The sequence below is a fragment of the Ambystoma mexicanum genome, chromosome 7q (assembly GCF_040938575.1).
Source record: "Ambystoma mexicanum isolate Mex_15411 chromosome 7q, UKY_AmexF1_1, whole genome shotgun sequence".
NCBI lineage: Eukaryota > Metazoa > Chordata > Amphibia > Caudata > Ambystomatidae > Ambystoma > Ambystoma mexicanum.
This window is the reverse complement of record NC_090941.1, coordinates 514,038,426-514,064,446: the sequence shown is the minus strand read 5'-3', so window position 1 is coordinate 514,064,446 and position 26,021 is coordinate 514,038,426.

Sequence of the window (26,021 nt, the reverse complement as noted above, 5' to 3'; positions counted from 1 at the left end):
CAGCGTTGAGTTTTGGCACCATGCCTGTTTAATCTCTACAAGTCTGACATAAGAGAGTATCTAGAGTCTGCTGCATTTGCCATCCCTAAAATTCATAATTCAAAACCAATATGGATGGGGTAAAGCGTTGACCTTTTGATATTTGATTGCACATAGATCGGTTTGCAGCCCTTGCTCACTGCCTTACAAACTTTGTTTTGTCTCATTCTCTTAATGTAAATCCTATTAAAACTAAAGTGATGCATTACACAAAAAAGAAAAAAAGCAATCACATTTCAATGGAGAGTTGGCTTTGATTTGCTAGAGAGGGTAGGTAGCTTTGTCTCCCTTGGGTCACCAATCACAGATAAATTCTCCCTGGTCCCTATCTTGACGTTTTACGAGGGAAAAATGGTCCCAGACATTGTATATGGCATTGAGGTTCATGCATCATGGGTTTTAAATTTGTTACCATATTTAGAAGGAAATATCTGGAGGAGAGACCTCAGGGTCCCAAGTTCTGTACCATTAGCAGCTACTAGATATGAACTCGGTATGTATTCTTTAAAATGTAGGGCTAAGTGGACATTTTTATCTTTTTATTATAAGATTTTAAGTCCAATAAAAGAATCTCTATTTTTATGATTTAAAGACAATCATGGATGTGAGCGGGCATTTATTTGTATCTGAATTTGCCATGTTTTGCATTGACCTGTTCAGGAAAATTGGTTTATCAAATCTTGATCTGGGGACCAATACTGAGAGAGTAAAGCACATTCTTTATTAAGCCGACTAGGCACTAATTATGAATGAAATGCATGGGTATGAACCCTTGAAACCTCTGAACTGTGAGCACAAACAAGCAGAAATTCTAGCACCATATCTTGCAATATATCCTGGCAGGACGATCTGGCTGTGTTTTTTAAGATTCAAATGGAACTTCATTTTAACTAAGGAAGTTCTGGTCAGATTCAGTTTGACACAGCCTGGGCTTTGCTAAATGAAGATTCTGCATGGAAAAATGTTACATTGCGTCTTTCAAACATTTGGTGACATTGTGTAATACAGTGCAAGAAAAACAAATGATTTATTTTAAAACACTACAAATCTTGGTAAGTTTAGGTGAGAAGGACATTGTTTTGCAGGACGGACAACTTAAACGGTGCTGGCCATAATTGGATTTTTGAATTCTTTGTAACTGGAGTTGTCTGGCATGGATATTGCACTTTAGGGAGTGTGAGTTTATACATGCTCAGAGACCTTAATTTTGTATGTGTAGTTAATGCACATGTGTGTATTAATTATACAGATGAAATTTCATGTTTGTTTCTTATTTATTTCTTTTTCTGTTGTTACTGCAAAGGTTTCAAGAACTGTGAATTCTGAATTCTCTATATTGGAACATTTTAGATGGAAGTTTAGCTACACACAATGAGGTTTCATATATGTGTATATATTTTGTGATTGTATTCACTTTTTATATATGTGTGAGTCTAAGTAGGTTATCTAAGTATATTAAAAGTTATTGTATAACTATATAACATTAAACATTAAAAATAGATGATGTGGTCTCCTAGGCCTAAACACATTTGGCAGCAGTGCTACTGTGTTTCAGAACAGGTTTAAAATGTTGTGTCAAGCTCACTCATGTCACTTGAATATGAATCTCTGGCATAGAAAGTGTTGTCCCTCCATCTTTGATTAGCTATGTGCTGGGTGTGTGCTGTGTTTGCTGATGTATAGTAACGTGCAAATGATTAATCTGCGCACACTTCTTCACTGATATTGTTCCAGTTGAAGACAGAACGCCTGCCCTGACTATTCAGCCATCCTATACTATGTAAGGCTAGAGTACAGAGAAGAGAACCGTCAAACTGAATAGGTTTTGCATTTTCATAGGCCTTGTAGTTATGCCTCTATTGCAGAATGATCATCACTACAGCATGATGTTGCTTGTGCAGTTGCCAACGAGACACACATTAGTCATGCTGACTTTAAAAGTTTAAGCACTCATATGCCTATAAACCACACTCATTCTGATAAGCAAGGCCCTTATTCTGCAACTATGAACATACAATAAGACTGCAGACAGAACATTAGGTGTACAGGCTTTCTCTGTATGAATAGCAGTTTTAGGGGCACGCAAGAGCGTGGTGCAAGGGCCTGTTTTACAACATCCATATTCCCTCACTATTGACACCACTGGCTGGGGTGATGTAGCTGTGGGAGCTGTTTGTTCAACCTTTGACTCACCAAAGGTTTCCGACTACAACTCCCATCAGCACTTGTTAGCCTAGTCAACGCTGAGGGATAAAAGGAGGGGTAATCGAAAACATCTGGAGAGCCACTGGTTGCAGACCACTTTGCTAATTGCTCTTGGTGTTTGGGTGCTTAGTCACACACCCCAAGAGGATCATTTCATCCACAACGGGCCTCATCACGAGTTGGGCGCTATTAGTGCCGGATCATGGGTTTGGCGGAATGGTAAATCCCCATTCCCCCTGGGCCCATTCAGAAATTTCCCATTCCCCATTGGGCCCAATGGGGAATTCTCAATGCTACTACCGCCCGCGGTATTAGCGTGGCAGTAATAGCACCGAAAATCAGCAAAATCACTGCGGATTTTCCCCCAGCTCAGAGCTTACCGCCACATTTAAGGGTTACTGCCAAACTCATGATGAGGCCCATTGTTTTTTGTGCCCCTGATACATAGTAGTGTCAATTTTGATTTTCCGTAGGTCTGACCCCAGATGCTCTTGCTCAAGTCAAAGATGGTGAATATACACACACAAACACAGACGCATGCACACTCGTTGTAGGGTAAGTTTCTTCTATATTGTGCACACACACACACAAACATACACACACACATACATAGTTGTAATATCTGTTTGTTTAATTTTATTTTTTAATGTAGTGTGGCCGAGAGAGTCATGGGATATTTAAGGAATGTCACGTTTTGGCCTGAAGGGAATGGCACAGAGACTCTCCATTCTGAGGGTTTGAGGGGTGCTGATGGATGTGAGGGGTGGTGCAATGCTGGCTTGGCATGCTGTGGCTGCATCCTCGAGACCCTCAATGCTTAGTGTGACTCCATATGAATCTTGCATGGACAAAGGACAGACACATGGTGCTCAAACTATGAGGAAGCGTTGCCTTGCTGTCCGACTGCCCAAAGTTAACTTCTTTTTAAAACATTGCTGATACTGTGCAAACATGACAACATATTTGAATAGAATACAGACCATTTCATATGGAGAATGTTTGCTGTGCTAACAATGGCCTGCTCATCCTTTGGAGTAATGGCTCCCAATGGGTTGTCAGTCAACAGGGCATTCCTTGGATTAATGAGGTGGAGGACAGGAGGACAGGATACTCTAGTCAGGGCAGTACTGGGAAATCAGCGTTACTGGAGAGTGATGCCCAGTGCATAGGGGAAGTGTGCTGTGGGGGAAGTTGTCACAGGTGATCCTATCAAGGAGAGAGGTGTTAATCATGGGGGCAACAGTCAAGTCAGTTGAGCAGGGTGTTGAGGAAAGGTTATACTAAAGTCCAAGGGGTACTGGCAGTGACATTTGAAGGGGCTGGGTTAGAATTCATGGATAACTGGGATCATGGCCATGGGGTCTTCTTCAACAATACAGTGTATCCCAAAAGCCGCTGATGGTGCCCCCTTTTCCATCATGACTTGTGCAGCCAGCCCCTACGCTCCATTTGAACCATCTTTCTTAATAACTGTGCAGTGTTTCTTAAGGGGTGTAAATGCCACTTCAGGCCGCATACCAAGGTGAAAAGCCTCTGTATGCAGGAGCGGATGGGGCAGGTGTAGCCCTGCATGTGGTGTCCTGTATTGCAGGCTCTGGGACATCCTTTTCTTCTAAGGATATTCCTGTACTTCCTGAACCTCAGCTCCATCAGCAAGATCTCAAGCATGATTTCACTCATTCTCTTTCCCCCGGAGCATGGTGTCATCCCCTGACGTATTGTGCACTTCTTTCACCACCACTCAATGGCCATGAGTGTAGGCAGAATGGCCTGTGTACAAACCTTTCTCCCACTCCATGGTGTTATGCAGTTGTAATACCTCCTGCGCAATGAAGTCCAGTGGGGCAGCCGAGGTGAAGGGGCAAAAGAAAGAAACACACAGCATGTTAATGTAAAGGACCCTCACATACGAGAAGTACACAATAGCAGAGAGTACTTATACCTATGCAATATCAAACCCTTCCGATGTCAATAAAAAAGACCAACACTGTAGCAAATGAATAGAAAGCAACACACAGCAATGTATTCCATTCAGTATCAAACCAGTCACATGCCAATAGAACATTTATGACATCCTTGGACATGGGATGAACACTTCCAATACAATATCAAAGCCTCCTGATGCTGCTGGGAAATGTCTGACACTTTCACAAATGGGGATAATACAACACACATTACTGTACCTTATATCAAGCTATTCCAATATGCAATGGAACATTTAATAATTTACAATAGATGATTAGACAGGAATGGGAACACACTACACAGCACAGTAACCGATCCTGAGCTCTGAAGGAGAGATTATTTGCTCTTCTTTTGGGACACTGGCATTTTCTTGGCCTTTGAGGGACTGTCACTTCACCTATTGAAATGGCTTTCTTGGCACAGAAGGCACATCACATGCCAGCATTGGTCATATGGTGAAAATGAGCTGTTTACGTGACATGTTCATTCTGTTGTAGAAGGTGTTGGTCCCCATTTAGAGATTGGTGCTATGAAAAGATCAACGTCATGGCAGATATTGTGCTCAGAATTGACTGGCACTATTGCTTGCACTTGGATTCCTGCCCTCAGTTGTAGTTACTGAACACATTTGCCATTTTAGAAGAACTTCTATCATGCAAAATAAATGTATCTGTTTAGAGTTTTGGGATGCTATGGGAGGAGGTCACCTTAAGGGTGTTGACTCACACTCTCTAGCGAAGGCATTGCAATCTACTATGGCTGAACCGCTGGGTAAAGTACCTCTGTGGTATTATTTATAGCCCAGGAACTCCATCTGTAACCAACCTGTTTGAATGGGAGAGGGGAGCTTAAGACATGCAGCAATTGTAAAAAATGCTCAGGCTAAGGTCACTATTTGTCAAATAAACTAGGTCTATCCAGGCATTAATCAAAATAAAGTAGGATTGTGCAGAGAGGTAATAATGTAGGGCAATATATGAGAATATACTGTATCCTGAATGATAGTCAATCAAGGACAATAATGATATTTCCTGACATGCATGACCTCAACCTCATAGGAAAAAATAAAAACTCTACTACTTCAGCCCATCGTGTTTTATATGTACTGAGTACTGTTTCAGAGAGTTGAGTGCATCACAAAATACGGTTTGATATGATTTAATGTGGCCAGAACTGGTAAAACGATCCAACAAAAAAGAACAGGGAATAAATAAAAACAAAATATGCTCAGTAGTATTTACTGTACAACATAAAAAAAACGTTGTTGGTGAGAATTGAACCCCGGTTCCGAATTGATTGATAGTTTCACTAGGAACAACCCCTCCTTCCCTGTTGATGGAAGGTGCCCACTTGGCAATAGGCCGACCTCGCTCTCCCATGATCATGGGGGATGACGTGGGCCAGAATACCTTTGCGTTTGAAAATGATGCACAGTTGTGGGAAATGGCCCAGCGTGCAGATACATATGCATTGACCCCTCTCAAATGACAAGGAGAGGCCTACTGACAAAATGAAAGACAGCACCGTGCAAGGTGTTATCTGCCATATATCTGATATCAAAAGTAATGGCAAGATATATTGGGGAGATAGCTGTTTACGCCGATTAAAAAAAAGGCTGCTCTCATCTACAGTACCTGCTACGCGTGCGATATGTTTTGGGGAAGGAACCGTGCATTTTACACGAGCGTGACATTTGTTTTTCCAAGAGGGGGAATGGTCACACACACATGTGAACATGCATTCAAATAGACAAATGTGGGCACACACCACACACGCACATAGACTGTAGACATGTGCAACCTCACACAAGCACACAGACAGGTAAACAGGAGCATAACCTTTAATGTGGAAATGAGGCAGCGTTGGCAATCAATAACAACCAGTCCACAAGTGACAGAGCAGTATTGCAGTTGTTGGGGGAGTTTGCTCTACAGTGTTTAAAGTTGAACATACATGTTCACATACAAAAGATTCTGTGCATTTGTCGGAAGAACTGCGAATGTTAGGGATGAAAATCTGTTACACCTCTTAGGGCTTTCATTGGCTGTGACCAGAAGGACAACTTCTAGACCTACGCACCATGAATTTATGTGGAAGTCTTTGTCAGATGCAGAGGTGTATTGGAGGCAGGAGAGGAACAGAGGAGGGATGCTGTGATTACATTCTTAACCTAATTGACAGAAATATGGCTTCAGCAATAAGTGTGAAATTGGTCAGGATTGCTATTTACAGAATATTGTTCTGTGTATTTGACAGCAACAGAGTTTTGACCAGGCTATTGGATGGCAGGAGGGATAGAAGAAAAGTGACAACAGTGCAGTATTTTTCGGTGGCGAGACAATGTAAGACAGACAAAAAAAATGGTTTTCGTGGTTTGAGATAAGGTTGTGGAAGACGGCTTTTACTGTGATGTATAGTGGGGCACTTGTGGAGTCAGAAGATACAGGAGATAGGGGTAGAGGAGACATTGCAGAAGCAGATGTAAGGTTTGGTGCAGAGGGGCTGCACGTGTGGGAATAATGGACTAGAGGTGCAGGGGAAATGTCAGATGAGCTTGCAGGGAGATTGTCCTGTGACAGTCTTGGAAGTACCTAGGCTGGGGAGAGTATCAGAAGAGGCAGAGAACGTGCATTGTGTTGCATTCCATTTGTAAAGCGCTAATGACCCCAAGGCTTCAAAACACATTCTGACAAGGTTTGAGCGTGGAAAGGTTGAGAGATGTTAGAGGGAAATTAAAAGAGTAGAGTCTTAACTCTTTTTCTGAAAGGAAGAACATCAGGGATGTCTTTTGTTAAGGGATTCTATTACTTTTTAAAGGATCTACCTAGAAACTGATGCCACAGAACTCTGGGAATTAAAGAGTCACACATCTTGTCTTTCTGAGTCGAGTTGTGGTGTGCCATTTGATACGCTTTTTCAAATAAAAAGGTGACTTTCCATAGAGTGACTTACGTGTGATGGCGAGCATCTGGAAATTGCATCTTGGTTTTATGCAGAGTCATTCAAGAGATCTAAGCACTAGGGAGATGTGTTGCGTCCGGGAGCTTGTCTAATGATTCTGGCTGCTGAGACCTACAGCATCTGTGGACATCGGAGCGCTTGTTCACCATTGCTTGCATGGAGATCATTGGCATAGTCAAGGTCATCTCTTGTAATTGCAAGGCCAATTGTGGTGCAATCTGTTTCTGACTGTAGTGGTCTGAGTTGTCTTGCGAGCTTCGGATAGTAACTTAAGGTGAGGGTCAGAGATAAAGTTGAATTGTAAATTACATTGATTGTTTACTTTTTGCTGGACAGGGATGGATCGGCCTGTTAGTGAGAAAGATGGAAAAGAAGCCATGAGATTTGGTAAATTAATTGGAAGAAGTCACTAAGGAGATTTCAGTCTTATCTTGATTAAGTCTTAGTCAATTTTCTCTGATCCACCTATCAATGAGGTTGAAGATACATTCAATGCAGTAAGTACTTTCCTTATGGTTCTCATCCAAGCAAACATCTATTTGAGTGTCATAGGTATAGTTTTGAAACTTAGCTCCCAGATCAACCAGAGGGTAATTCATTAGCTTAAAATACATTTTAAAAGGCAAGGAAGATATACAGGAGCCCAGAGGTACTCTACAATTCACATGATTAAAATGAGATTCAAAAGCTCCGATCTTTATCCTGGAAGTTGTATCTCCTAAAAGGAGGCAAGCAAGCTACATGCATTCTTGGGCACCTCCCCAACACTTGCCTAGTTCTGAGAAGTTCAACAGCATAATTCTGTGCCTCTATAAATTTGAAAAACAGATTGTCAGACCCTGAGTAGGGAATGGTCCTCTACATGTTTTTGAATCTGTATGGTGGCGGCTTTATCAAGGACTTTTAACAGAAAATGAACATATTTAATGGGTCAGTCATTTGCACAGCCCTGACCGAGGGCATGTTTAACATGTCAAAACTAGAGCCCTTGCAGGTCTGTTGAACATTGATTTGAATAGTCTTAAGTGGAGGAATGTCTGGCTTTGGCTGCACCTGTCTGCGGTGCGTACCATCATTGAGATTGAGCATGGAAGCCCTTACAGTATTCATTATTAATATATATGGCAAGTGAAAAAAGGATAAATAAGAAAATAAATTCATGAATACAAATGAATGACCAATACCAAGAAGCAAAACTGCTGCTATTGCTCATAATTGAATGGTGAATGTGAACACAGTGATGTCACTGCATTGCCTTGTCTTAGTACACTAATACCATCATGCACATCGTAGGTTGACAATAACAAGACCCCAGAGAATAGAAATATAAAGGATATTGTAGGCCGTGCATTCTTAAATCATCAAGTTACATCAATCCCATCATGCACTGTAGGAAGATCACTGTAGGAAGTGATGACGGCAAGCCCCACTGCCGCACACCATACTTAGATGAGGCAGAATTCCAATGAACAGTGCTAAGTGAGTACCTCTGGATGCCTATTCCAATGAACCAAGCATAGGTAGACCCCAACAGTAAGTATTCTGCTGGAGCACTATAAGAATGGCCATATACAATGATGCTTTGCTATTTCAGACACGGGTGCACCACTCTACTCCGCGGACTAGCAAACATGTATAACCAGTAAGCACCGAAGCTGTGTAAGATGCAGAGCGGATTCATTATTTTTCTAGTACAGATTTGGTGCCCTTCTATCTTGCCCTAAGAATACTATAACCTACCATGTATGCCCACAGATCGATGGTGCAAATGAACCAAGCGAAATAAAGCTTCTACCAAAACATGGGTGAGTAGGAAAAACAGCGTTGCTTGCAGTATGCATATTTAACTTTACAGAAGCCCCAGAGGTGTACACAACTTTGCACAGTTTGCATATCAAAATCAGAGAACATCCTTAACTAGCAGAGTATATTCCTTTAAGCATGTGCAGATTACTTAACGTTGAAAGTTAACTTGAAGAGTATACAGTGAACATTAAGATGCAATGCAACAAATACACCAATATGGCAATTGTAGTTACTGCACCTTGTAATGCCATGAATGAGCATTATCATAATAAACTATACCCCCACTTTATTTATATCCCCAAATATTTTTGCTGATGCTATTTCTCTACCCTTTTTGCCCTTTCTTGTGTTCATCCTTTCCCAACACCTTTTGTTTCCATGATATCTGTTCACTAATTTATTTTCACATTTACATGTCATTGAATGTAATTTAATATGATTTACAAAGATTTAATTTAATTTGTAATATGTAAACCAATTGGGAGAGTCCTGAGGAAGTGCCAAGGGTGCAAAACACGTCAGCTTAAAGAAAAAAGTATATTAAAGAAAGATAGACTGCATTAGCATTTTAATACAGAACATTATGTTGACGCGATTCATAATCAAATCCAATTAAGCTATATTTCTCACTTGACTAGTAAATTATGATTTGCCTAGGAGTGGTCAGTATGGAACCCTACGCTGTAAATATATCTGCAGCCTTCAGACCGCAAATACTATTTAGTTCCAAATGACTTCAGAGCAGTTAGGGTTGTGCTTTCAATTCTCTTGCTACAGGCTCCTCTAGGCTACAATCAGGAGCTAAATAGCTGTCAGTTCCCCTCAATGTCAGTGTTCCTTGGTAACATTGTTTCTATGAGCCACAGACCTGCACAAGATAAGGAGCATCTTCTGAAATGTACATATGTACATTTCCTCGGCCCAGTTTGCCTGGGGAGCCAAAAGTAGCTCTTGGTAGCTGTTGTTGTCAAGCCAACCAGGCTCTTCCAGAATACAAGCAGGAGCTAAATAGCTCCCAGATCCCCACAATTCTGGACCCTGTATTTAGATGCCCACTTTTGGAAATACACAAGTCATCTTATTCTCAAAGCTAACCTGTGCATTCCAAGGGTCTGTGCTGCAGCTCAAATGATGTGGTAGCATACATGTGTGTCAGGAGCACAATCCAAATACTAATGCAATGTAGGTTCCCAGCACCCGTGTGAGTGCTGAACAAGCATTTCACAGTGATAGGATTGAGAAATATCAACAAAAAAGCGTGTGTTTTTCTGTTTGTGAGGCAGAAATGCAAGTGAGACAGCAGCGGTTCATACCTCTGTGGTTCCACTTAATAACATGCATGCCATATTCAGGAATGACCATGTCATGCACTGCGCATCACCCTGCACCTGTTCCAAACAGGCGCAGAGGGTTGTGTGTCTGCGCATTTCCAGACGTGTCTCATTTCTGAAAATTGGGATGTACTTTTAAAGGTGCACCCATTCCCCATATTGGGTCAAATTCATATAATAGCCTGGTTCAAAGTGACTTTGCACTGCTGAAAAGTGACTTTGAACTGCCGACACAAATCTGATTCATGGAACTGTGCAAAGTGTATTTTTGTAGTGCAAATTCCGGGTAAAGTCAGTGCATAGTCATTTTTGCAGTACAAAATGACTTTGCCCGGACTTTGCACGTGCAAAGTCACTTTGACCCGGGCAAATATTCCATGAATCAGGCCCTTAATCTCCTGCAGTATGCAATTGCGTGTTGGGCAGAGGAATTAAAATCACGTTCTGAAGCCCTTTCAGAATAGAGTAAATGGATTTGCCAGAAAAACACTTGCGTATCCGACACATTTAGAAAGAACGGTTCTGAATCACAATTTATGTGCTATATTGACAAGAGTTGTGATGAAGTGGTCCATTAATTCAAATATTTAGGGGTTAATATTGATGGTGAATCGAAGTGGGGCAAGCACAGCCAAGCGGTAGCTCTCCAAAGCGTACTGCTTTTTTATTTGGTGCAGAGCAATTGACCTTTAGTCAAGTAGCATGGTTAAAACGACTGTATACCGCAGTAGGCCTGCATTTGAACCTGCCCACCCCCCACAATCAAGATGGTGCCACCCAGAGAAGGGCCTTGGGTGGCTGGAATCAGAGGGAGGTACACTGTGTATTCTCGCCAGCTCTTCCAGCCACATGACTGGCTTAGCACCCTTACCCCGGTGTGAATAAAGGAGGTATATATGTCTTTTTGGCATATCAAGTCAGGAATTTAAGAAAAATAAACACTGAACTGTTTTGGAGACTGTTTTTCAGGAAGGGTGGGGGGAGGGCAGGGGTCTAGATTATTATTATGGCAGGCGGCTATCTTCAGAGGGCTATTATCGAACTTTTGCAATAATGGGAAGTTATGTGGAATTAGAGTTTACTCTGAACATTGTTGAACTTCCTTAAGTATTGAATAATGTAATCAGACATAAGAATGGTATGTCTTTATTTATATAAATGTTATCTGTGTAATTGGATGTAGGAATTTTTTTATTTTTCGTATAGAAGATATTTATAGAGTATATTATGCTAAATAAAAAAAAGTCCCTTTTACATAGCATCATGTGCTTTTGCTATCAGTCGAGGGAACCTACACTACTGTAATACACTTTAACCTGCAGTGGCCTCAAGCTGGCGCTCCCGTGTGCTTCAATATCACCAGGGAGTTTCTCGTGGCAACTTGTGCCTTCTGGGAGCTTAATTCACAGTTAATTTCTACTAATTAGAGCGCGCTACCAGATCATAATGGCTTGTAAACGGATATTCCTGACCCGGAACCACAGAGTACTGCATGACAGGAAATCATCTGGTCTCCCCATCCTTATATGGATCTCTTAGTAAATGCAAATTCTGTACCCTACATTTCTATACATGTAAAGAGGTCATTCGGTTCATCAGAATGTCAGTGAGATTTCCATCACAGACACCACACTAGGTGCAAATGCAATGTTGCACGGTATTTGCAATAGGGCAAGCCATGACCAATGCATCTTTGCACGAGGGCAACCTTTGCTCTGATCCTAACAGGGCACACTATTATAATTATGGCAAACGTTGTGCACAAGGGCATTGAATGAATACATATTTGCACTAGGACATTTTTCGCTGATGCTAACAGAGTGCACAAGTCCACTTTCACCAGAGCAAAGGTTCGGCCATGACGCTCCTGGCATTACATATATGTTGTTTGCGGAATGTCAGAGGGCTGCCTTAAGGGAGAGACGACCTTAAGGGATCACCACCAGGCATCGAGGGAGCAGGAGCCCCAAACACTGCTGGAGCAGTGCACCGCCGCATGGGAGAGAAGCAGGAGCTTCTCCCCACACAATAGAGTTAGGCCCCTGGGCTGGCCTCTACTCGATCCGAAAATCAAAAAAAAAAATAAACTTTGATAGCGCTACTTTTAACGCACACCGTCCCTTGTGATGTCAGATTTACTGAATTGCTTCCATAACGCTTGATATTCTGCGTTATTCAACTGCTCCTGAAATTACCGCATTTATCTGAAGCCACGACCGCCATTCCAAAATGGCCGCCCGACATGACCAGCTTGTCTGCTTTCTGGCATGAGCTCCACCAGGCTGCTGACCTGCCCCATTGGCCCTCCTGCCTTCTTAACTAGCCAATCTGCAAGCCGGTAGGCGTAGCCGGCCTCCAGCAACAAGGCCTGCAATAAGGCCTTCTACCTGTCCCAGCCTGTCTACGCCTTTCCAACCGTCAGCCGGTCACTCTGCTCGCCGGACCAAAATATAAGGTACTCTCTAACCACTACCCATCAGTGAGTGCGCTGACCTACACAGGGTGATGAACTGTCCTGCCCACTTACAAGTATCCCCACTTAAGAACACACTGCGTGATGCTCTCTGCCTATCTGTACGCGCTGCCCTCTAATGTTGTGTTATTAAGTGCCTCACCTTTAAGCCCGCATGGTCCTAAATGTATGTATTAAACACAACATGAAGAGACGTCTGCTTCCCTAGTGCTGCCTACATCAGACTGTAGCTGGACACTAGCGTTCAATACGACCTGCCCATAGTATAAGAGTGCTCCTTGCCATCCAGACTAGATTATAATACCATTCTGATGATAGCACACTGAAATTCGAATCTAGATGTCAGCACATACAGGTCCAGCATGTTAGACTTTTCTCTCTGCATTTTTACAGTACAAATGTACTGAATATTAGCACACTGTATTCTCCATTCACTAGTGTTTGCGCCAAAATTGAACCTAGATTCTAGCAAATAGCACCTCCCAGATATAGCACAGAAACTTACCTGCTATCCATACTGAAAATACCTAGACGCCAGCACATAGCATGTTCCCGGTATAGACAGAAAATGTCCCCTGCCTGCCTCATTAATGTCGCTCAGACCCTAATACCTACCACCGCTATACTTATCATGATGGCCCTTACTATCAAAACCAGCCCTCCTAAGGATGGAAACCAGAGACTCAGGTCTAGACTGCCTAACATCTACGAACCTGTAAGAACCACCCTAACAATGCGAACAGACGCACCAATACCCAGCCAAAGAACTCTCCTCGAATAGTCAAGCAGTCCACCTATACCTGCGATCAAACTACTACCAAGACTCACATACCTCAAGATACCTTATCACCTAAAACTTCTCTAACAGTCAAACTTAATAGCTCTTTAACGCTAACAGGATCCCTCATCAACGCTAGATCAGTGGTAGCCCATGCTTCAGAAATTGCAGACATCCTAAATAATAATAACCTCGACCTATTGGCCATAACTGAGACTTGGCTTCACGAGGCTGCGGGACCAACTCTAATGCTAGAAGTGCCCGATAGCTACCAAATCCTCAGAGCTGACCGGCCTAATGCCAGAGGTGGTGGACTAGCTATGCTCTTCAAATCTACCCATCCCATTAGACTTGCTGCGTCAGCTTCCTACTCATCCTGTGAAATACCTACAGCTAAACTGTCCCTCTCCAATAACCACACACTATCAATCCACTTGATATACAGACCCCCTGTGCCATTAGGCACTTTTGAAGATGATCTAACTAGCTTTATAGCCAACAACACCAAAAACCATTCCCAAACTCTACTGATGGGAGATTTTAATCTTGGCTTCAATGATACTGATAACAAACATGCAGAGTCAGTTGCAGCCTTGCTAAATGACCACGGTCTTGATCAGAAAGTCCTCTCCCCTACCCACATCAAAGGCAGGACCCTTGACTGAGTATCTGAACTGAACTGTAACATCAGCATTACCGATATTGCTCAACAAACATGGACTGATCATTACTTAATAACCTTTTCCGCCACACTAAATCTCCTTAGCCCTAAGACTAACAACATGGTACCCCCTCTCCTGACCAGAAGTAAGAAGGATATAACTGCTGAAAACCTTATCCCTCTTCTCCGTCCAGCTATCTCTGGATTGGAAAGTAACAATCCAGACTCCTTAGTAAATACTTTCAATGATGCTATGATTAAAGCACTAGACGCAATTGCTCCAGCCAAACTGCGCAAAGCCAAAAAGGAAGCCCATTTAAATGCCTGGGTTACGCCCCACCTCAAATCTCTAAGATTACAAAAAAGAAAGCTCCAATCCACTTGGCGCCACTCACCTTCGCAACACAACAAAAACAATCTAACTGAATTCACCAAATTGTACAAAAAAGAAATAATCAAAACCAAGAAGAACACCTTCAATGACAGGATTGCGAAAGCTAACTCTAATACTAAAGAGCTATTCGCCATCCTCCGTGAATTGGAATCCCCAATTCAACCGATAGACAATGCCCCTAAAAACAAAGTATGGTGCACCAATATACAAAATGCCCTATCAAACAAAATCTCCTCTCTTCAATGCAAAATTGTAAAAAAAAAAGGCCACACTGCACCCTCGGACCAACAAACACCTTAACTTCAGGAGAATAGGACAACCACACCCTTCAGAGTCACGACCATCTCCATAATTGACACAGTAAAAATAATACTCTCCCTCAAACCTTCAAATTGTAAGGGCGACACCTGCCCAGCACAAGTAATGCAGCTAGGAACCTAGCCCCCTTTATCTCCAAGCTTATACACTCCTCCTTTAAATCCAACACGGTACCCACCAACCTCAAAGAATCCTGGGTCCTCCCATTACTTAAAAAACAAACCCTGGACCCCACTATCCCTACCAACTATAGACCAATCACCACTGTGCCATTTTTACTTAAAATCTTAGATAGAGCTGCCTACATACAAATCCAGGACTACCTAAAAGCTAACCACCTGCTTGGCTCACGGCAATCTGGCTTCCACCCACTCCATGGCACGGAAACAGCTCTGCTAGACCTCAAGACACAAATTGAGGAACAAAAGGATAATGGAAAAACAGCTTTGCTCCTCCTACTGGATTTGTTGGCAGCTTTCGACTTGGTCGATCATGTAGTCTTATGCAACCACCTCAGATCTGCCGCCAACTTCACCGGAGATGCTATAGCCTGGGTCCAATCCTTCTTAGCGAATCGCACTATGCGAGTCTTCTCCACCTCCGACTCTGCTGACCCTATCAAAATAACCTGTGGTGTCCCACAGGGATCTTGTGTCTCCCCCACCATGTACAACATCTTCACCAATCCTTTGTTTGACAAGTTGGACAGACTGGGTGTCACCTACACGAACTATGCAGATGACACCCTGATCCTCATACCCCTTTCGGGCGAATTCGAGGCAGACTCAGCCTTGTTGAACAAGATCTACACCCTCATTCAGCCATTGATGGCCTCCCATGGCGTCTGCCTGAATGACGATAAAACGGAGATACTAATCTTAGGCTCTGAAGCTAACATCCAACAATTAAGCCCAAGCTCCACAACCTTAAGCATTGATAACAATCCTATCAAGTTGATGTCTGTGGTTAAAACCCTTGGATTCTATTTGGACTCCTGCCTCACTCTCATCTCCGCCAGTCGTGGGATGGCCAACTAGGAAAGCGGCTCGTTTTGAGACAGGGTCCAGTGTCTGGAAGGCTGGTAGGATTGAGGTAGTGGAGGTGAGGGGGTGAGGAGGGAGGAGTGGAATAAAGTCAGTCCAATGTCAAACATGCAATTCTCTCATCCCAGCCAGTCAGGGAAATGGCACTGCCCTAGCCAGCATCACACGTGACTGACCTGTCAACAATTCCAAGGCTCGTTACACAATCCACAGGTTTCTCTGTAATGTTCTCTGCCTCTAAGAATGTCTCCAGCTTCCCAGTAGACAGAGTTATCTTTAGTGCAGACCTGAGCCTTCAGCAGCTGCTGGATGTTTAGGAAGCAGTTAAAAGTGGTTAGAAAGAAGCCACATGTCAAGTCTCTGAAAAAAGGGCCACCAGAGTGGCATACGCCTGTAAGTGGCTCTGTGCGTTTCCATGCCAGCAGGGTTGAATTCAAAGCAACGTGTATTGCGCTGTGTATACTAAATACAGCAATTGTTTTTTGTATAAAGGGTCACAGAAAGGGATGCAGGAACATTAGAAAATTAGGATAATTACCTATTCAAAACGGGTGAAATTGCGCCAGAGATAAATCAGGGTAAATGTGCTGTATTATTTAATACATTTTTGATGACAAAAATATACAATCCAGTACAGCGCGTAAAACAAGCCTATACAATAATGTGTTAAAGTCTTCTTTCATCAACGACTCCATGACTCAGCTAAAATCTCTAATCGGCTTGCTATTGCCCGACAAGTTTCTCTGCTGGTCCGAGTCTCTGCTAGGCACTGTTGCTTCATAAACTTCAGAATGACTATTTTCTCGTGTGCTCATGAATAAGAGGCCCAGAACAGACACGCCACATTTCACTGATGTTCCTCTCCATAAATCGCCTCTGCTCATGTCCAAGGTTGCCGGCATCAGCCGTCCATGCATCACGAACACTATTGTAGGAAGCACATTAAATAAAAGGAGCATCTGTACCACAATTTACAACATGTATTTCTATGGAATGCTACCATCTAATATATTTATCAGCATCAACAGAAGAGCAAGCATTGGCAATGCCAACAGTTTCAGCTTTTGTGTAGGAATGGGAAAAGCACTTGTCAGGCACTCCCCTAGTATTATTAACTGGCCATTGATGGTAGCAGGTGCAAAATGGTGTGAGTACCTGGGCCTCTAATAGCACTGTCTGGTAAATCCCTAATTCTTATACACAAGCCAAAACTATTGGCTTTGCCAATGCTTGTTTTTAACAGGACTCCCGTGAAGGCCACACATAGAGGCTCATCAAGAGTCTAGCGGTAATCCTTAAATGCGGACGTAGCGCTATTACCGCTGCATTTAAGGGCCCGCCAGATCATGGCTTCGGCTGATTTCCCCCCAGCTCTTAGCTGGGGGAAATCTGCCGAAATTTCGTGCTCATACCGCCGGCGCAAAATCCGCCAGCGGTAAGAGCCCGAAATGTCCCCATTGAGCCTAATGGGGAATGGGGCATTCCCGATGGGCTCAATGGGGAATGGGGATTTCCAGTTCCACCAAACCCGTGATCCGGCGCTAATAGCACCGGTGGGTTTGGCGGTAGGGCAGATAGCGCCAGCGTTACCGGCCAACTCGTGATGAGGCCCATAGTGTTTATAAATCGAGTGGCTGAAAGCAGACCTAGTTTAGAAATGTTTATTACACCAGTAGTGCGTTTACAAATCCAATTAAGTCATTCAGTCTCAGAAGACTGCTTTGAAAAAACACTGGCAGGCACTTTGAGTACAAGGTTTGATGGTAAGGCTTGATTAAAGCGAACTGAAACAGTTCCCATGAGGAGGTGTTTCGGATGAGAAGGGGCAGGAACTGGGGGGGATTGTCATGTGGATTAGCATGGTCATGGGTAGTCAATGGGTGGGCAAATAACACAACAAACACCCTCAAGCTTTGTGTCCCTTCTCAGGTGCCATTTATCCCTAACTGTACTCTAATGCAATAGTTTCAGCCTTTAGGTGGCTTTGCCATTGCCCAAACTAAAAATCGAACAATACGTAAATACATGTAGTCACCCACATCCCACTTCAGGAAACAGGGAGCATGCTGGTGGTCAGCATTAAATCGATGAATTAAAAGGTATCTCTAACTTTGAAAGACACCTAAAGTATTGCATATCAACGCAAAGGAATTCTTAATAGGCTCCATTTATGTCGAACATGAAGCAGCCAGTGGCTGCCATGATGGACTGAGGAGACTTCTTTTGAGCACCCCCAATCTATGGCCGCCATAATAGATTGGGGAGATCCTTAAATGGGTACAAGGGGAAGGCAAGAAGCTAGGGGTCATGCATTTATCATCGAGCCTAAGAGGGCCCTGTGGAGGCCAGGGAGAGTTAGAAGGAGCGCTGCAGTTATTCCCCCCTGCCCTCATTTATCCAGAAGCTATAACATGTGCAATATGGCTAAAACAGGCTTCACTGTGATGCAAAACAGTGGGCCAATCAATTCCACTTTCTGCATGGCGTAGCAGTTTATGAACATCAGGGTCACTGTAAGACATATCTCCGAGAGCTCTAGCAGAGAGCAATCTCTCTCTCTCTAGCTAGACCTAAAAGGGCCCTTCAAGTGGTTCTGAATGTCTGGAATGTTGAATGCAGAATCAGAAAGCAAGTTGGTTGGCTTCTGAGCGGTGGGGGGGAAGGAGGTCCCAGGCTAAATGAATACATTGCTGTGCATAAGGATGATCATAAAATAACGAGGTGTAGAGTTGCAAACAAGTACAAGCAGCGCATTAAGTGTACATTAGACGAAATAAAGCTAAATTGGATGAACCTTCACAATAACAATCCATTCACTGTGAATTTAGGAATCTAGACCTCCATTTGCCAGACCTTTTGAAACCTTACCTCGTGCTAACTGGGGATTTCAAAAACGTTCAGAATCGTAAAGCACTTAGACAAAAGCGTTCAATGAATGCAGACATTTGAGAAACTTCTTTAGCATTGAAGCGGTTAATTATGCACAGCACGTTGACTGCATGTGAGTGAGCAGTGGATAAGAGAAGTCACCGAAAGACGTGTCTTACATGGCTTCCACCTCATGCCCGGGATTCAATCAAACCAAAGACTCTACCTTGAGAGCACAACATGTGGAGGACCTTGAAGTACTGTTGTCCCCTGAGGTGTGTGGTGCCTCAACACAGGTAAGAAAAGATGCCGCAGGACGGCACTGGTATCATCATCGCTTCCTCTCGGACATAGACTTCAAGCTGCCAAGATCCTGGAATGTGGTGTGGAATGGGAATCCAAGATAACATGTTGGGCAGAGAAAGAGACTTGTAGGAATGGTGGGCATGATTGGAAAGACTCGCTGGACAACACAGCAGAGATATAACCTACGAAGTGAGAGAAACTAACCTGAATGGCACCAAAGGTTCAATCAGAAGTGCTGAGAAAACTAGCAGGGACCAGCAAACTTCATTTTTCCCCGCCCATGAATATAGACAGAGCTTCGACGTGCACGGGGAACATCGGCACCTCGCAGAGTTTCTGAGTAAACAGGATAAAGCTGTAGCGGCCCCTTCTGGAAAATGGGGGAATAGCCGAAAGAGTCCTCCGAAAACACCGAAGCCAAAATAGTTGGACATCGTGATTGGGCCAGCAATGAAAGAATGAAATGAAAAACACAGACATCACTTCGCAATGTATGCTGCAACAGGATTGCTTGCCCTCTAGAAAAACAAGAATTGGCAATGCCAACAGTTGGGCTTTTGTGCAGGCCTGGGAAAGGTACTTGCCAGGCTCTGCCATTGTGATATTAACTGGGTATTTATGGAAGCAGCAGTGCCTGGCAAATGCACCGCGAAGTACACGGTGTTTGCTGTGTAGGGGCGCCGCTGGAGTGCTGCTGAGTCGTCGCGTCAACTGCACGTTCGTGCTTTGCTTTGACTTTGGGCAAAGCCCTATGGACATCGCTTTCAGAAAGCTTGGAGGACGTCTTTTCAAGTTGCACCAGCTTGCCTGACTCGGAAATCTGGAACTGAGGGCGTGCCTTCCGCACGTTGCTCCGCCTCCCTGGCACTCTGACGTGGATTGCTCGCCTTTAAGACCTGCGACCCCAGCGCACCCGCGCGCGCACCGCGAAGTACACGGAAGTACTGTTTGCTGTGTAGGGGCACCGCTGGAGTGCTGCTGAGTCGTCGCGTCAACTGCACGTTCGTGCTTTGCTCTGACTTTGGGAAACGCCCTATGGACATCGCTTTCAGAAAGCTTGGAGGAGGTCTTTTCAAGTTGCACCAGCTTGCCTGACTCGGAAATCTGGAACTGAGGTGACTTTTTGCACGAGTGTTCCTCGTGTGGACTACTGGCAAAGAACGATTCTTCTTTCATGTCTAGCTTTGTCTGCCTTACGTTCTCTCAATTAAGCACGTTGCGCTTACCCTGCAGACGTGCTTACTTTGCAGACGTATATATCCAAGTGTTTTGTCACGCATAACTTTGCTCTAAAAACTTTGAGTTACACTCACGTTGCCCCTTAAACACGCCCCTTAAACTGATTTATTTTCTAGGGAAACTACTTAGCATAAAATATAAAATTTCCACGCCCTCTGCTTACTGCTATCACTTTCCTTTCTCTCCTAGGGCGTGCCTTCCGCACATTGCTCCGCCCCCCTGCCACTCTGACGTGGATTGCTCGCCTTTAAGACCTGTGACCCCAGCGCACCCGCGCGCGCACCGCGAAGTACACGGAAGTACTGTTTGCTGTGTAGGGGTGCCGCTGGAGTGCTGCTGAGTCGTCACGCTTCAACTGCACGTTCGTGCTTTGCTCTGACTTTGGGAAAAGCCCTATGGACATCGCTTTCAGAAAGCTTGGAGGACGTCTTTTCAAGTTGCACCAGCTTGCCTGACTCGGAAATCTGGAACTGAGGTGACTTTTTGCACGAGTGTTCCTCGTGTGGACTACTGGCAAAGAACGATTCTTCTTTCATGTCTAGCTTTGTCTGCCTTACGTTCTCTCAATTAAGCACTTTGCGCTTACCCTGCAGACGTATATATCCAAGTGTTTTGTCACGCATAACTTTGCTCTAAAAACTTCTAGTTACGCTCACGTTGCCCCTTAAACACGCCCCTTAAACTGATTTCTTTTCTAGGGAAACTACTTAGCATAAAATATAAAATTTCCACGCCCTCTGCTTACTGCTATCACTTTCCTTTCTCTCCTAGGGCATGCCTTCCGCACGTTGCTCCGCCCCCCTGGCACTCTGACGTGGATTATTTGCATTTAAGTCCTGCGACCCCAGCGCACCCGCGCGCGCACCGCGAAGTACACGGAAGTACTGTTTGCTGTTCGCGGTGAGCGTGCGGATGCGGGGTGTCGCTATAATCTGATTGAGTGATGTGCTTTTTGGCATGAGGGGCATTTCATTATTACATCTTTAGAATTTTACTTGTTATTGGAACATACGTAAAGGGAAACTGTATATTGATCTCTGTGGAGAGTAAGATCCATTTCTACCTTGTTGTAATCCTCAGAACTTACGATCAATGGATTCTACACTTAGAAATAGGAAAAAGCGGAAGGAGTGTCCTTCTAAAATGCTTCCCACCATAGAATCCCCCAAAAATGTAAATTAAAAAAAAAAAGGAATAGTCCCTCGACGTCGCTGAATGGGAAAACATCTTTTCTCTCAATGTCACTCCATTCTACGGAAATGAAGGATATTCTTGAACAAAAAATGGTCCCAGCAACTAAGTTGGGGTTAATGGACACTAATGAGGTGTGTTCTCTAAAAAAAGCAAACAAGGACATTACCAACGACCCATTTGCTGTCGATGAGCATACTAGCAATATACAAAAAATAATTGCTGATATACACAACAACAAATACCTTCCGATCTCTGACATTTCAATGCTCGCCCCAGTGATCATGTCTGATCTTGACAAAAGAGTAAAGCTTTCTCTTGGGCCATCTACACCCGTGTCAACACACGGACCATGGAGGGAACATGTTCATTTTCACAAACCAAGTGGCATTCCACTTAATCATTCAAGTTCTGACCTGGAGAAAAAAGCAAAAAGCTTTACACAAACTCCTGTAACTAGTTCTCCTTCCACAAACGAAGCTGACACACTCAATATGCTGAATCCTATTGTGGAACAGAGAACCTTGAATATGCCGGCTCCAATCTTTAACTTTTCAAACTCGCCCGACATACCTTAATCACAAGACATCCCGGACGAATATTTATTGGAGCAGAGGTTTCATGATTTACCAATATTTACACAAGTATTAAATTTGCTTGACCGTGGCCACGAATATTCGTATTTACTCTTGCAGGAGATGAAAAACGAGATCGCCAAGACTAATACACAGTTATCAAAAATTGAAGGCTACATGCTCGCTCAAGAAGCCTGTCATGTATATCATTCTGAATGTCATATTAGAGCTGCTGCTCTGATAAAAAAAGAACTAAGACATCCTACTGATCAACCGGAAAAAAAAGCGCTGGTTCACAAACCACAGATGACCAGTTTCTCTCCCATGGAGTTCCTAAAACCTTCGCGCAAATAATTTTGCAAAATGGTAACAGTAAAACGCAAGATTTCACTCATTCATCTGTTGAAAAAATTAGCTATTTGGAAATTGCCAAAATACAACATGATAGACTTTTCCAAGTTGAAACAAATCTGCTTCAACTTAAAGCACAAGATAACATATTGAAGAAGTACCCCGTTGAGGGAGAAACGTCCCGGCACTCAAATACGACTGTAATCTTTCCTGACAGCCCCTCGATTTTGATAGATCTTATCGATAAAGAAATACTTAAACATGCACAGCACGATGAATCAGAAATAAAGGAAAAATTCTATTTTGCATCACGACGAGCAAAAAAAAACCATCTCAGGGCGTTGAAAAGAAGACACAAAAATAAGGAAAGCTCCTTGACCGCTGAGAAAAAAATGCGAGAACTCTCTTCGGAACTCGCAAAAGATAATGTATCAAAACCATCATCTAACAAAGAAACATCACCAGCCAGTCCTCTTGAACCAAACTTGAATCTAAACAAACTAAATGAACAGAGCAAATCTGCACTACAATTGAGGCCTACATCGCCACAACAAAAGAACTTGATATCATTGGACAATATAATGGGAAAACAAAAGCCCAACGTGGGCTCTCCTAAAGACCAGAGGGCTGCCGCACTACAACAATCTAGGTTAGAAACAGAAGTAATTCCTACCTCTGAAAACAGGATACAAGCTCACGTTACTGCGTTTTTTAAAGATATTACATCAAAAAAAACGGACAGTTACCTGCGAAATATAAAAAGTAAAGGCAAATAGTTTCGCTCTAATGCAATGGACACACCTGAGATACTTGAGGTACCAAGCTCAACGGCAGTGACCCCTGTTGAAGTGTCAGGAAAAACAACTCCAATCATCGAATCAATTACCGAATGTGTGGTGCGTCCACCGGACACTCAGATCAACCACACGCAATTGAGCAATCATAATTCTCCTTCGAATCTTTCTAGTGCCTTAAGCTCTATGGAACAGAAATAAGCTTCAGCAAAACCATGCTTTGCAAACAATATACATGGTCTAAATGATCCTCTGATAGCTCCTAAGCAATCTACTAGAGGAGACTCTGAAGTAATTGAAGAGACTGAGGTTGACACTGTCTCACAAGAGTCACCTACTAGAGAGGGAGCCGCTCAAATCATCCAGCAATTTCAAAACATCTCAGAAGACATGAAAAACATCATTGGTTGGACGAGTGATGCCAAAATCAACGGCACGGGTCGTATTAATCGATCCTTTCTAATGAACTCACTCTATAAGATTCCATCCTTGAGAAATTTGGTGACAAATGACATAGAGTGGATCAGACTTCCACATGAGAATAACAACAGAATGTTATAAAAAACGATTTCCCCCATAATTGCAAAACTAATTTGGGAACATCAGAGCGACTTGTCATCTCTAGGCCTATAAATGGTTGGTTTTGATCAGATAAAAACCGCTATGGACTTCATGGAATATCAGCCTCCACCACCTATCATGACTTCCGAATCTCATGACGCCAATTCAGATAAAAAAAACTCCAACAAAAACATGATTGAACAACTCACTGCCCTTACAAATGCCCTAAATGGGCTGAAATGGTTGGGACCTTTGGTCAAGACAGTCGCTTATCCATCCCCTTCGATAAATACATCATAAATTCATGACCTGGTTATCATGTCATGGAACTGTTGTGGCTTAAGTAACTTATTGAAATGGAGAGAAAAAGCACTCTCTGAATTTGTTCCTAACATTTTCTTGGTTCAAGAAACCATGGCCTTAAAGGGTATTGAAATCAAGGGTTTTGTTGCATGCTCACATCACGCAAAGAAGGGTGTAGAAGGAAGACCTTCAGGAGGCTTGACGATATTGATAGACACCAGGTTAAACTTTACCATCAATAATGTGTACCACTCTGACCTCTTTATTATATGTGATGTGTCCTTTGATGTGAGTCTGCATGAAAACTTACTCTTGATTTCCCTCTACTGGAACCCTCACTTGTTTAATATTGAAGCAGCCTGTGAACTGTTAGGTGAGGCCCTCAACGAGGCCTACACCAAAGCTCCTCATGCCGAGGTTTTTATTGGAGGTGATTTTAATGCATCTTTCTTGTCCAATCCTATCAAAACGACTGCTAATGCTGCGTATTTCCAGGCTTCTCTAGCTAAAGGAGGTGTCTGGAAAACATTTTTTAAAGCCTGGAACATTTTCCTAGTGCGGGCTGCAGCTACTCATAAAAAGTTCACCTGGAAAAGGGGTAACGCTCAGTCATGGATTGACCATATGTTCTCCTCAAAATTGTCTCTTATTCAATCTGATAGGTCAGGGTATTCCATCAGCTGGTCCATCTCTATCTGTAGGAAATCAACCGCCCTTGTGAATAGAGACCTTTGGAAACCTTTGGGGGGTAACACTGCTGATAACGCAATAATACTAGAATGGAATTACAAGATGATTGCCTATCACCTGGCAAATATGGCCTCGTCATCATCTAAGATGGAGCTCTGCGACTATGAGGGAAAACCGTTTTGCACTGTCGTGGCTTCTCTTAAAAGAAAGAAAAATTTGGATCTTCAGAAAGTTGCTAAGTATAAGGCGAATTTGGCCCTTACTGAATTTCTAAATCGGAAAAAGAAAATAGTGGCTAATTATAAAAATGCATTAAAGGAGATCCGGATACTAAAGAAAAATCAGCAAAATCAAAAAATTATCAATTTGTTATGTAACCGAAAAACGAAGGAGGTCTGGAAAATGATAAGATCCATAGACAAAGAACCTTCTTGTGAATTTGAGTCAAGCATCGACAGTGCAATGTGGTACTCCTTCTTTCTTGCAAAATATGCCCTTCCTGTGGAATTTGCCCGTTGTGAACAACCACTAGAAACTCACCTAATTCCAGATTGCTGTCCATGGGATATGAAAAGCATATGTGCAGCAATTTACAAACTAAAAAGCTCAAAATGTGCCGGCCCTGATGGGCTTCCACCATGCTTAATAAAGGACGATCCCTTATTTTGGTCTACAATGTTTCACAGTATTTATCAGGAAATCTTTTGTTCTAAAACTGTACCGATTTCCTGGCTCACATCAATTATAATTCCTATCCACAAAAAAGGTTCAACTTCTGATCCCTATAACTTTAGACCGATAGCAATTATTGATGTTGCAGCCAAAGTTTTTGCTTCCTTGATTCTCCTAGATCTCGAATCTTTTGCACGCACTAATGACCTTCTATGTCCCTTTCAAATAGGATTCCGTAAAGGGATGAGGACCCCTCTCAACGCTTGTATTTTGGCTCACATTATTGCCCAAGCCATTAACCCTGGTAACACCCCTATTTTTGTTGCATCATTAGATCTAAAAGCAGCATTTGACTGTGTGATTAGAGGGAAATTGTGGGAAAACTACATAAACTTGATGTACCTCAATACCTCATCACACTTATAGAAATGTTACACTATCAAACTAACTTTAAAGTTAGAATTGATCGGGCAGGTTCTTTAACTCAATGTATACCA